A 13478-nucleotide genomic window follows, 5' to 3' on the forward strand; every position below is an offset into this window, starting at 1 on the left:
ATATATATATATATATATATATATATAAATTTGTGCGTTTGTGAATGTGGACAGAAAACTGGTAGCCTCGATCATCGGGAGCTTAGAAGGGGATTCTCTGGAGGTGCTGCTGTCCTTGAAAATATAGCATAACATAAACAATGACCTATCAGTAGTGCAAGACTGGTCAGCTCACTGCTTTCTGCACTTGCTTTCTGGCTCTAAGTTAATTTTTCTGTATGGGTGGCAGTGGGTTTAAGTGAGGGGAGTAGGTGAAGTAAAAGTAAAGCAAGGTTAAAGGTGTCTTATTTTACCAGCATATTTGGATATATTTTTATAATATAAGAGCGTTCCACTACCTTTTCTTCTGTTATTCTTCTGCATCACAGACGTGGTCCATGCCATTTTTGCTTCCCAGCTAACTTTGTCTTTGGCTGTTAGGATGGAAAAAAGGAATAGTTTGGAATTGTTCTTCTTGATTTATAGTACCTCTTTATTTCAGTGTTGTTGGCACTGTTTCTATTGTTTTCTGTGCTGCTGTTGCTTCTTTCCATCTGGTTGTAGATAGTGCTTACATTTACAAAAAAAGTGAGCCTTGTCTGCATAAATAGCTTCTACAGAGTAGACCCATGAAGTGCATTGTGTACTTATATACAAGTCACCTGAAGGAGGACTGAGATGTGCAGTAATTCTGATAAAAGGGCACTAATTGACCGTAATAAACTTTATCCTTAAAGGTTCATTGCCAGAGAAGATGCACAGGAACTCTTCCTCTCTGCAGTTTCCAAGGAGCCTTCTAAATCAAAAGACAAACCAATTAAAAGGAAGGAAACTTTAGTTTCCAGAAGGAAAGAAAGGGAATCTTCTATAGAGACTGGGGGTCACTAAATTGGCTGGTCATGTGATTAGAAGACTGACTTAATCTGGGGCTGGTATAATGTTGAAGGTGTTCACATCTCAAACATAAGGTACAGGGACTGATTCTCACCTTTGGAAGTGAAATTGACTAGGCTTAAAATAACCACAAGGGCAGCTAACCTAGTATTTGCCTATAAACCTATGAACTGCTCTATGCTTTTTTTTTCTAGTTTTCCTCAGAACATTCTTCTGTCTTACCAGTTGTCACCAGTTAGTAAGCTGAAGTGGGTTTTCTCTCAGGTCCCTGATTATACTTATCAAGGGTACCAGAACTTGTCCGATTTGGGATACATGGCTGAAGACCTGACATATAGTCATCTTTCAGCTTGACTGCGTGCCTCTGCTGTCTGAAATATCTCCTGCTCCCAGAAAGACAATCAGTCTGAAGACCTGACTAGGGAACTAGGTACTACTTGTCTGTGTGCCTCTGCTGTCTAAAGTATTGAAGTATCTCCTGCTTCCAGAAAGACTATGATTCAGTAGGAGCATTTGGGCTATATCTTAAACCTGTTATTTCCCACCTAAGGAATTGTTTTTTGCCAGCCACTGATGGATTATTGTGTACTTTTGCTGAACTGCATGATTGTTACGGGACGCTGATTGTGGAAATAGAGTGCTTGAGTTTTTGCTTTGTTTTTAATGGCATATTAAGGTTCCATGTCATAGTTCACTACCTATTTCCAGCCCTGTATGTTGTGATAGATGAAACATTGTTGTTGCCAACAGTCGTTTTAATACATTTGGTGAGTGACTCGCATACAGTTGTACTACTATAAAACGCCCAGGCTAAGTGATAGAAATTGATCTCAACTATATATCCTTCTCCAGGTACTACTTGACTGCGTGCCTCTGCTGTCTGAAATGTCTACTGCTCCCAGAAAGACAGTCTGTCTGAAGACCTGACTAGGGAATTATTACCCTGTCCACCTTTAGATATAGACAAACAAGGTCATCATCATCTGTTACTATTGTATTTTAAAAGTGCTAGCCCTGGGTCATCAGCACTGAGCAGCATCCCTTTAATTTCCCTCAATGACTGCTTTAGATTACAACAAATTCAAAAGCTTTTACAACTGTGCAAATGTTGTTCACGAGCTCAATTTGGCCAGCTTACTTCACTGCTCCAATATAGTAAAAGTGAAGCTGCGGCAGTAAAACACAAAGTGAAGCTAAAGTGAAACTGCTGTAGTAAAACCTCCGCTGAAAATGGACATGTATCCAGTTGGACAGTAAAAACGCCTAGTACTTACAGGCTGGATAAATATTGTTGCTCAGTTAAAACCATTTCCCTGGACAACCTTGCCATTCAGTGTCTCCATTCCTATCTAAGTGGTAGACAGCAAGCTTTTCTTTGGCAGGATAAACTGCCCACCCTACTACCTCTCACCCTCTGAGTCCCCCCAGGGGTCTATCTTAGGTCTACTACTCTTTTTTTCAATTTTCATTAATAACCTCCACACAGCCATCCCAGAAGCAAACTGTATCCAATACGCAGATGACTCCACACTGATCTGTACTTCCTCTTCCCTGTCCAGCTTACAAACCTTAACCCAGAATATATTTCACACAGTTGAAAACTGGCTCACTAATCACCACTTGCTGTTAAACACAATAAACTACTCCTCTTCACCCCAACCAGTAGATCCACCCCCCTCACTTTCTCCAAAACCTCCAATGGCTCCTCCATCACTCCTGAAACCAATACTAAGCTCCTAGGTGTCCTAATTGACAATCTCAAATTTGACCTTCACATCAATAAAACTATCAAAACCATTAATAAAAAAAAAAATTGGCCTACTATATAGAAATAAATCCTTCCTAACCCCATTAGGTAGGACTGCCTCCGCCAGAACCCACCTATTCTCAACCCTTCTCTACGCTTCCCCCATTCTCACCAATCTGAATAAAACTAACGTAAAGAAGAGATAACTATCCCAGCAGAGTGTAGCCTCCCAGACATCTCAAATGCGCAGGTGAAAGCTGCTCTCTCTAAAGCTAAAAACACAGCATCAATGGGACCGGATGGTGTCCCCGGCCGTGTGCTACACGAGCTAAATGAGGAATTAAACCCACACATAAGGCAGCTGTTTAATCTCAGCCTTACCACAGGATACGTGCCCAAGGAGTGGCGTACGGCAACTGTGGTCCCACTCCACAAAGGCGGTGCCTCTACGGACCCTGGTAATTACCGCCCCATAAGCTTAACAAGTCTAGTCTGCAAAGCTATGGAGAGGATCATAATGGAGCTCATAAACAAAGATATAGGGGACTTGCAGACATTGGACCCGACCCAGTTTGGCTTCGTCAAGGGCAGATCATGCCTTTTGAACTTGGTCGACTTCTTCGAAACAGTCACCAAGGCCATTGATGAGGGAAAGGCAGTCCATACAACCTACCTTGACCTTGCAAAGGCCTTCGACACAATACCCCACTCTGGTATTGTAGAAAAACTTACCAGCTTAAAAGTAAACCCATATGTCACAAGATGGGTTGCAAACTGGCTTAAGGACAGAACCCACAGGGTTAGAGTTGCTGGCGCTATGTCAGCCTCCAAGCCGGTCACAAGTGGTGTCCCACAGGGCTCGGTCCTTGGCCCCCTATTGTTCGGCATCTACTTCTCAGAAGTACAGGCCAACATGGGAGGACTTTGGCTGACAAAGTTTGCAGACGACTGCAAACTGGGCGCCATAGTGGAAAGTGCATCGGACACGGATATCCTTCAGAAGGGACTCACGGAAACAGATAGCTGGTGCCAGAGCCATGGCCTGAAGTTAAACGCCAAAAATGTATAGTCATACCCTTCGGGAAAAACAAGGTAACCCCAAGCTACCATATAGGTGGCAATCCACTAAGCACAGAAGAGGTTATCAGGGACCTGGGGACCCAGGTTGACAGTGGCCTTTCTTTTGACACTCACGTTGCTAAAGTGGTTAGAAAGACCTTCTACATTGCCCACCTGATCATGAAGGATTCACATCCAGATCTAGTGAGGTCATTGTTCCCCTGTACTCTTCACTTATCAGACCAATGATCGAGTACAATGCCCCATTCGGGATGCATCTCACCCGACATCTGCAGCAATTGGCGAGACCCCAAAAGTTCCTCACCAAAAGGATAAAGGGACTCCAAAATCTGTCATATGCTGCCAGATTGAAGAAACTCCAGCTCTATTCAGTTGCATACCGTCTGCTCAGAGGTGACATGTGCCTGACATACAAGGCCATGTCCAACCCGGAATTAATGGACAAGCTCCACCTCAAAAAATCCAAATCCACCAAAACCACTAGAGCAAGCGACTTAAACCTTAGCACGGATATAAATAGGACGTGCTGGAGGGATAGATTTATCACTCAGAGACTCCCTATGCTGTGGAATAAAATCCCGATCCATGTGAGGCAGAGCACCTCGCTGGCTCTGTTCAAGAGAAATCTTGACCTGTGGATGGGAGATCGTAGGTTTATCCCGGGAATCATCTGTGTGTCACTGCTGGACAGAGGCGCAACAAACTAATGGGCACAGTATTTTTTCATATAAGGGGTGGCGTAAGCCACAAAAATTTGGGCTAGGCTTATAAATGCCTTAGGGCAGATAGCCTAGTATAAACCTATGAACCTAAATAAACTAACTCGCAGCTGTAACCATATAGTTAGATTTGCCATGGGCTTCTTCATACAAGGACCCACCATTGCCTTAACTCAAGCCTCTCAGATGGCTCGAACTACCCACATTAATCCAGTTTAACCAGCTCATTATCACCCACAAAATTCTATATAAACCCGAAAACACTCTGGCTCTAACAAATATCTTTAAACCATACCATAATCTCAAATCACTCAGATCATCCAACAAATCTCTTGTCCAGACTCAAAAAGCAACTAATTCTGCTGGTGACTCCCTGTTTGCCAACTTCGTTGGAAAAACATTGAACTCTCTCCCAACTATTCTTACTCGGGAACCATCGCTAAACCAGTTCAAAAAATGCCTCAAGCAATACCTTATGGGACATTTGGCTCTGTCCCTGTACCAACCCTGGCTAACTCCTACCCTAAACCCTCTGTCTTATGCAAGCCACTTCTATCTTTCTTCTGTACTGATTGCAGCCACATCTGTCTGATAGGTAACAAAAGTCTTTATATTCCCTCTCTAAGACCACAGAGTATGTAATCTTGTAAATAAGCTGTAAGTAACTTGTAAATAGTTTCTACTTCAGTATGTACTGCTTAACCACTCTTGCATATAACCCTGCTTCTACCTTATTCAACATGTATTTTGTAATCACTCTTACTTTTGTGCAAGTCCCCCCCCTACGGGGACACCTCTAAGTACTGTATAGACATTATTGCTTTTTTATAAGTGGAATTGTTTATTTTTTGTAACCTGGAGCTTTTCTCCCCGGGCCTCCGCTGAAAATGGGCATGTATCCAGTCGGACTATCCCGGTCAACAAATGTAAAATAAATAAAAAATAAATAAATGGCTGTAGTGGAAGTTGGCTTAGTGCACACATGCAAATATATGAACAAATTCCCTACCTTTGATCAAGAAGAGTGTTTCTTCTATCTCAAAAGTGGACCTTCCCAAGGATTTCCCTCTCTGGGATTCTTTTCTGTCAGAGCTTTTCACTTTAGTTCCTCTCACAGGTCTTATTCCCCAGTTTAGATTACGTGAAGCTTTCCAAGGTCGTGTTACAGGTGCGAATGGATTGTTATCAAATTTTGTCCCCTTGTCATTCTGGGCAAGATGTTGGGGTATCATTACCCTTCTCTTCTCACTGGATTTGGCTCTAATTTTGTCAAGGCTACTAATTCCTGCAGGTTCAGACGCTGATGCGGCTTGTTACTAGTTGCCAGTGCTGCCACTTGCTTTGGTTTCAGCATTGTTGCCTTTGGTATCTATCTGTCTGGGCCATGGCCCCTCCAGGTTGAGTGCTTAGGCTCAGTATTAAAGATCAGTGTTGGTCTCAGGGTCAAAATTTTCATCTTCTGAGCCTTTGTGGCAAAGAGTTCAGGTGTAATGTTACTGAAGTGTCTTTCTGCTGGACTCCCACCCACGTCGGTGTGTGTATAAATTGATCACTCGTTTGTGCCAGTGCAGTCAGTGCCATTGCAGAACTTGGAATCTGTGCTGTTAAGTGTTGCAACTTTAACTACTAGGTTTACATTTTCGGGTATGCTTTACTACTAGCCTTACCCAGAAGCTCCTTCCAGTCTTTGCCTGAGCCATTGAGGGCTTTCCAACACTGGAGCAGTGTGTCTGAACGTCTCTGGCAGCAGTTCCTAGGGAGTCCAACTTTGATTTTGCTTGTACTTCATCCTCTTTAGATGACTCTAAAATGAGAGGACATGCCAAGAGGCTGTACAAAAATCACATTGACTGCCCTCTGGAGTTTCCTGAGCTAGAGTCCAAAAGTAGCGGCGAGGTTGAGTCCCTTGTTTCCCTGCTGATGACTAAAAGTACAGGGAAAACTGATGCACAAAAGGGTGGGGTTGTAAAATCTGCTCCTTTGACTTCAGAGATGGTTCTGCAGGAGGTCTTCATATCTCTTCCCTTGTCTTGAGTAGTTTCTCTCCTCTCCCCTCCCCGGAGGCAACACTGTGGTGCTGGTCTCGAAGGAAGCATAGTAGGAGCCCAGTGTTGTGTCTAGGAGACTTGAGAGGATCTCCCGTTTCCCTAAGGAGTGGAAATGTTGGATAGCAAATCTTCACAGTGAATTATGTTGTTGTGGTGAGCCTCAAAAGCTCCAATCCAGCAATCCTTCCTCTGGAGGATTCTGGAGATGGATCACTTTGGGAGGTGTGTCTGTTCATTCTTTGCCTTTACACTTGGTGAATATATTTATCAGGCATATGTGTTGAGGTTTCAACACAGCTTTATTTGAGATGTCTAGTTTGCTGGATAAAAGATGCCTGATAGAGTTGTATATAGAGCTGTCCTCTCGGGTATGTACTGTTACTAAAATAAGCAGTTCTGTCATGTACCTTACCCCTAATGCAGTGAATAATGCAGCAATGACAGCAAGTGCCAGAATGAATACAAGCTGTTACTTTTGACCTGCCTTTCCGATTTTGCAAAAATTCCAAGGCATCCTTTAATGAGCCATTTGGTGGTTCTAGTCTTTTCATACCTCCTACCTAAAGCTACACTAGAGCATGGTGAAAAGAGAGGTAAATCCCTTAGAGCTGTTGGAGTGAAGTTTACAGTTCCACATTGCACCTTGTTCAGGATGTAGAAGAGCCTCCATCAGAAATGGTTCTGGCACAACCAACTGTCATAAAACATTTAGCAGCCATAAAATGACCATGGTTCATCAGATGTATTTTCACTGTGCCAATTACTATTCTTCATCACATTTGTAGCCAGTCCTCTTCATTTTCCTTGTCTGTTCCCTTATCAAATATCAGTTCTCTAGCTTCACTGTCTTACCCATCTTTCCGGCTGACTACCTGTGTTCTTCCAATCTTTCTTACCATTTGATGCATCATCTTTCTCTATTCTCTCTTGCATTTTAAGTCGCTCCCTCCCATTCACTGTCCCGTTGCCTTCATTTCTGCTTATCTTTAGGCCAGTCGTGTTGTCTCAAAGGACAGCCCTCTTTGTATTCCTCCAGTGTGCATCCCATTCATCTACCATTATTGTGTACAGCAATGCTTCCTATCTGGCACTGCAGTGCACTATCCTGCTACCACTCTGGCATTTGTTCACTGCACTAGTAGACTACCCCAACTATTAGTCCTGTGGAGCACCCCATTACCTGTCAGTCCTGTATACCTCTAGCTTCTGTAAACTGCTTGCTTATCTACCTGCCACTCATGAATGTGCTAGCCTACTACCTATCACTCCTGTGCACTTAACAGCTTCTTTGCATTACCTGCCACTTCTGTGCCCTTGCCTACTATCTGCCACTCCTGTGCCTTACCCTGTACCGGTTATATAACTACCTTACTGTCTAAATGTGCTGCCCTGCTATTTAACTGTTGCTTCTATGTATGACCCTGCTATCTGTTGCTCCTTTGCCCCACCCTGCTGTTATTCCCATGCACTACCTTGCTACTTGTCACTGCTGTGTGCTAACCTACTGTCTTGCTACCATTCCTGCACAAGCCTGCAGTTTCACTGTAGTGGACTGCCTTGCTTACCTAGCTGCTGTTCCTAAGTGGTAGCCTACTACTTGTCACTACCGTGTGTTACCCTGCTACCCAACTGCATTACCTTGTTTACCAACCTGTCGCTGCTCTGTGCTTTCCTGCTGTCTACATGTCACATCTGTGTGGCAGTGTATTACCTAATTGCCTCTCACATGCATTCCTTCTACCTAACATTCTTTACTTCATCTTCTGTCTGATACGTCTGTTTGTTACTGTGCTAGCTTCCTCTCCCATGCACTGGTCTTGTACCAAACTGCCAATCCAATGTGCTATCCTGCTGCCCAATGGTAACAGCTGTGCAGAACCTCAGCTCACCCATGCTGCTCTCCCCTGATCCTTCTTCACTTTATACTTGTAGCACCAAAACTGTAGTCCATAAATCCTAACTTTGTCACCACAGCCTATCTGCTATTTTGCAGCACTAAATGTTCCCATTAATCCCTTTTTTCTTGCCCATTAACGTCTCATACTCTTCACTTTTCTATCCTCTCTTGCTCCTGTTTTCCATTTCTTTCAGCAAGTATCTGATATAGTACACTCCATACCCATCTATCTCGCCAGGCTCTTTCAGTATTGGGAGACCTCTTTTTTTACCTGCTTGTCTGTAATTGGCATACCTATGCAAGCTTAAATTTTTCATCAGATTAGCTCATATGCTGCTGTGGTACACCTCTACTAAGATGCCTTGCTTTTTTGCTTACTCTGTTAGTTTACTTGTCTGTCATTTCCTAAATTCTACTAAAATAACATTTAAAAATAATTCCTAACAGCTGATAATTAAGTATGTCTGACCAGCATTTTACTATCATATAGTATATTTAAGCAATAATGCCATTAAAAGTTGCGATTACAAGGAAACCATGAACCCTGCCATTGTGCACCTCAGGAAGGTCCATTATATTCCTGTTAAATCTACTATGCAGGGCCTTATTGCTCTTGGTAAACAAACCTCACATACAGATGTTTGCAGTCAGTGTTGTCCCCTCACAGCAAGACATTCTCCGGTTCGATTCTCGGCTGGAGTGCTTTGTGTCGAGTCTACATGTCCTCCCCACAGTCGAGTGAGGTTTAAAGACATGCAGGTAGGTGCATGCATGAATAGGTGCGCCTTCGTTGAAGGTTGGGCATCAGGCTGGCACCTCGGCACCGTAAAAATCTACTGCCAATCATAAGCAGACCAGCTTTTCGCTGTGGTGACCCCTAACCGGGAAAAGCAAAAGACATTACTTTAGTCATTGCATTGTTTTGTTTATAATAGTGTTTTACATATTGAACTCCAATAGCTAGTGTTAGTGAATGTGCATCTCATTATGGAGGTGTGTCTGTGTCTGTGTAAAATATACATGTATAGATATAAAAAACTATATGTATAGATTGAGATAGAGAGATCTAGTGATTGGTGTGTGTGTGTGTGTGTGTGTGTGTGTGTGTGTGTGTGTGTGTGTGTGTGTGTGTGTGTATGTATATATGTATATATATATATATATATATATATATCTATATATATATTTTATTTATTTATTTTTATTTTACATTTGTTGACCGGGCTAGTCCAGCTGGATATATGTCCATTTTCAGTGGAGGCCCGGGGAGAAAAGCTCCAAAGGTTATAACAAGTAAGGGGAATACAGAAAAAAATACATAGAAGATACACATATCAAAACAAAACAAATAATTGCAATATGCAATTTATAATATCATACCCTAGTCTAAAATAATACATAGTCATAAAATTTTTTTTTTTTTTTTTTTTTCATAGTATATATGAGATAAGTTGTAAGTATATATAAAATGTATGCATCACCAATCCTAATTTTCATATCGGGAAAACAGACCTAAACAAACTAGTCATGTTACAATAAAATTGCAAAATTCGCTAACAACTCCACTTTTAGAAGTCATCACTGTCTTGCCCTGAAGCAACTACAGTGGTTAGAACTCCCTCAGCTAATTAGTTATCACCAATTAGTCCTCGCCTTCAACATAATAAGGAACCCTCAGAAAACCCTAGCCCTAAACCAACTTCTAAACTAATATTCTGCAAATCACCCTTTATGCTCATCCAACAAAACCCTGCTCTGCATAACCAAAGCCAGTAACACTGCAGGTAAAAGTCTGTTCTGCCACAACATTGCTAGGGAATGGAATAGCATCCCCCAAAGTATATCCTCTGCACCATCCATCTCACTTTTCAAGACCACACTAAAGTCATACCTCTTGCAATCATGGCTCTGTCCCTGTATCACATAAAATCTTTTCTGCTCTCATAGGTTCATAGGTTGGTAGTAGGCTATCGGCCCTAAGGCCTATACAAGCCTAGCCATAACAGTTCCATGGATATTTCTTCCCACAATATTTACTTCCCTGGACCCCTGTCTAGCAGGGCGACTGACATGATCTCTGGGGTGAATTTCCTATCTCCCATCCAATCATCAAGGTTCCTTTTGAAGAGGGCCAAGGAGGCGCTCTGCGTGACATGTATGGGAAAGTCTGTTCCAGAGTATAGGGAGTCTCTTGGTCAGGAACCTATCCCTCCAGCATGTTTTGTTCATTGTGATGACAAGGTTTAGATCCCTGGAGCTTGTGGCTCTGAGGGATTGGGATTTCTTTAAGTGGAGCATGTCTAACAGCTCCGGGATTGACATGGCCTTGTACGTTAAGCAGAGATCGCCTCTGAGTAGACTATGCCACAGAGTATAGCTGGAGTTTTTTTTTTAGACGGTCAGCAAATGGCATCTGCTTTAGGCCTGTGATTGTTTTAGTGAGGTATTTCTGCGGCCTTTCCAGCTGTTGCAGATGTCTTGTGAGGTACATACCAAATGGGAGCGTTATACTCTATAACGGGTTTAATGAGGGATGAGTACAGTGGGACAATGACTCCTTTTTCCTGGATGAAAAGCACTTAGTGATGAGGTGTGCCACATAGAAGGATTTCCTGACTGTTGTGGCGATGTGGTTATTGAAGGTGAGAACACTGTCCACCTGTGTCCCTATGTCTCTCATCACACTTTCGGTGTTTAGTGTACTGCCGCCCATGTGGTAATTCATGGGTACATGTTTTTTCCCAAAGGGGATAACTATACATGTCTTGGCATTAAGCTTGACACCATAGCTCTGGCACCAAGCATCTGTTTCTGTAAGGCCCTTTTGTAGAATATCCACATCATTTGGGGATTCAATAATGGCTCCCAGTTTGCAGTCATCTACGAACTTTGTTAGACAGAGTCCCTTAGTGTTGGCCTGTACTTCAGAGATGTAGATGCCAAACAAGAGCGATCCCAGGACTGAATCCTGAGGTACTCCACTTGTCTGGAGATGCATTTGGAGTCTGCTGCTTTTACAGTCTGGGTCCGGTCTGGGTTCTGTCAGTGAGCCAGTTGTCAACCCATCGAGTGACGTAGGGATTTATGCCCACCTTAGTAAATTTATCTATGATTCCAGAGTGGGGGGATGGTGTTGAAGGCCTTGCCGAGGTCCAGATAAGCTTTGTGGACCGCCTTACCCTCGTCCACAGCTCTGGAGACTGATTCGAAGAAGTCAGTCAGATTCAGGAGACCAGATTGGCCCTTCATGAACCCAAACTGGGTGGGGTCCAGTGTTTGAAGGTTGCCAATGTCTTTGTTTCTAAGTTCCATGATAATGCGTTCCATGCCCTTGCAGATCAGGCTGTTCAGACTGATGGGACGGTAGTTCCCGGGAACCAAGGTGGATCCCCCCTTGTGGAGTGGGATAACTGTAACTGTGCGCCACTCAGTGGGCACGAAGCCTGAAGTGAGGCTATGATTAAACATGACACTTAGGTGAGGTGCCAGTTCATTTTGTAGTTCATATAGTACACAGCCCGGGATGTTATCTGGTCCCATGCATGCTGTATTCTTAGCTTTGGAGAGTGTGGTTTCTACCTATGTAGCCGTGAGATCCAGAATTTGGCAATCTTTTGGTATTGAGATGGGCTTTTTAGGGGGTGAGAGGGGGGTGAAGTTGGCACTAAATCGATCTGCCAGGATATTGGCAATATCCTTGGGATCAGTATATTTAATGCCATTCTGTTGTAGCTCAGAGCAGATCTGAGCATTGCCATTTAGATTCTTGACATAACTATAGAATGCCTTGTGGTTGTCTTTGAAATCTTTGGCAATTTTATTTTCCTAACTAGCTTTTGAGGATTTTGAGGGATCTCAGCTTCTTACTGAGGCTGTTAAGGGAGTTTTTTACATCCTGGGATTTTCCTCTTTTCTGCAACAGTTTCTTCCTTCTGTTGTATAGTTTGTTTATGGCAGGGGACCACCAGATTGGCTTCCTTTTTTGGGAGGAGAGCATCTTGGTTCTATCTGGAATGGTACAATTCATGCATTAGTGGATGTACTCGTACAGTGCCTTAGTGTAAGATTCAGCAGTGTAACTTTCAGCTCCCATCTGCATGAGTGTCATGAAATTTGTCACTTCTGACTTGAGTAGCATGAAGTTGGCTTTGGAGAAGTTTTTTTATGGAGGTTTCCTTACTGAGGGGTGTGGGTGGGATGTGGCTGTCAAGGGTGGTTTGCTTATGGTCAGACCTGACCAATGAGGGGGTGACCACTGGTGTGGAGCATCTATCTTCCATATTGGTAATGACCAGATCTAGGATATTGAAGCCTGTGGTGGGACAATGGATTAGTTGATCCAGGGCGTTGGAATTTATGAATTCCAAGAACCGTTGGGGAAAAGGTGTTGGTACCCGAGTAGTTTTCCCAGTTAGTGGCAGGGTAGTTGAAATCACCCAGTATTAGGGTGTTTGGTTGTATCTTAATATTTTCCAGTATGTTTAGAAAGATGTAGTGAGAATCTTGGGGCATGGTGGGGGATCTGTAGCAGGCTACAATTTGGATTGTAGTCTTACCTAGTGTTTGTTGCACCTAGAGAATTTCAGATGCATTGTGTTGGGCAACTACCCTGTGGTGTAAATATCCTTGGTGAATATGAACACTCCACCTTTAGTGTTTCGGTCTTGGTTTGGTGGCCGAAGAGTTGTAGCCTGGTATTGCAGAGGTGCTCTCTGGAGCCTTGAACCACGTCTCTGTTACTGCACAGATAACGATGTTCTCCATTTTTAGGAGTGCATCGAGAGTGCATTTTGAGGTTTAGACTTCCAGCATTGAGTAGCATTACCTTCAGATTTTGCATGCTTGCATCTGTTAGGTGGTGGTTTTGTCCTTTGAACCTTGCCTAAAAAAGGCACTATAGGGGTGGCAAGAGCTTTAACCAGTAACCTGAATCCCAGGGGTGACCGGTGCAGACTGTCTCTGGCAAAGCATTGTGGTTTGGCGATCATGTCTTCCCAGGCAGACGGATACCGGATCCCCTTTGAATGAATGACACCAGAAGCTTAGCCAATTGTTGAAGTCAGTCATTTTGTCCTTGTACTGTGGTATCATTCTGGGCAAAGGCAGGATGCTGC

The 13478-nt window shown here is 43.2% G+C and overlaps 1 protein-coding gene across 1 annotated transcript in view; it reads left to right on the forward strand.

Annotated features, from left to right (window-relative positions):
- The window catches only part of CDC45 (cell division cycle 45), a gene marked incomplete in the record, with an annotated part of 734635 nt that overhangs the window by 290362 nt on the left and 430795 nt on the right, over positions 1 to 13478 (forward strand).

The sequence above is a fragment of the Protopterus annectens genome, chromosome 4.part0 (genome assembly GCF_019279795.1).
Source record: "Protopterus annectens isolate FY-2018-M chromosome 4.part0, PAN1.0, whole genome shotgun sequence".
Taxonomy (NCBI): domain Eukaryota; kingdom Metazoa; phylum Chordata; order Ceratodontiformes; family Protopteridae; genus Protopterus; species Protopterus annectens.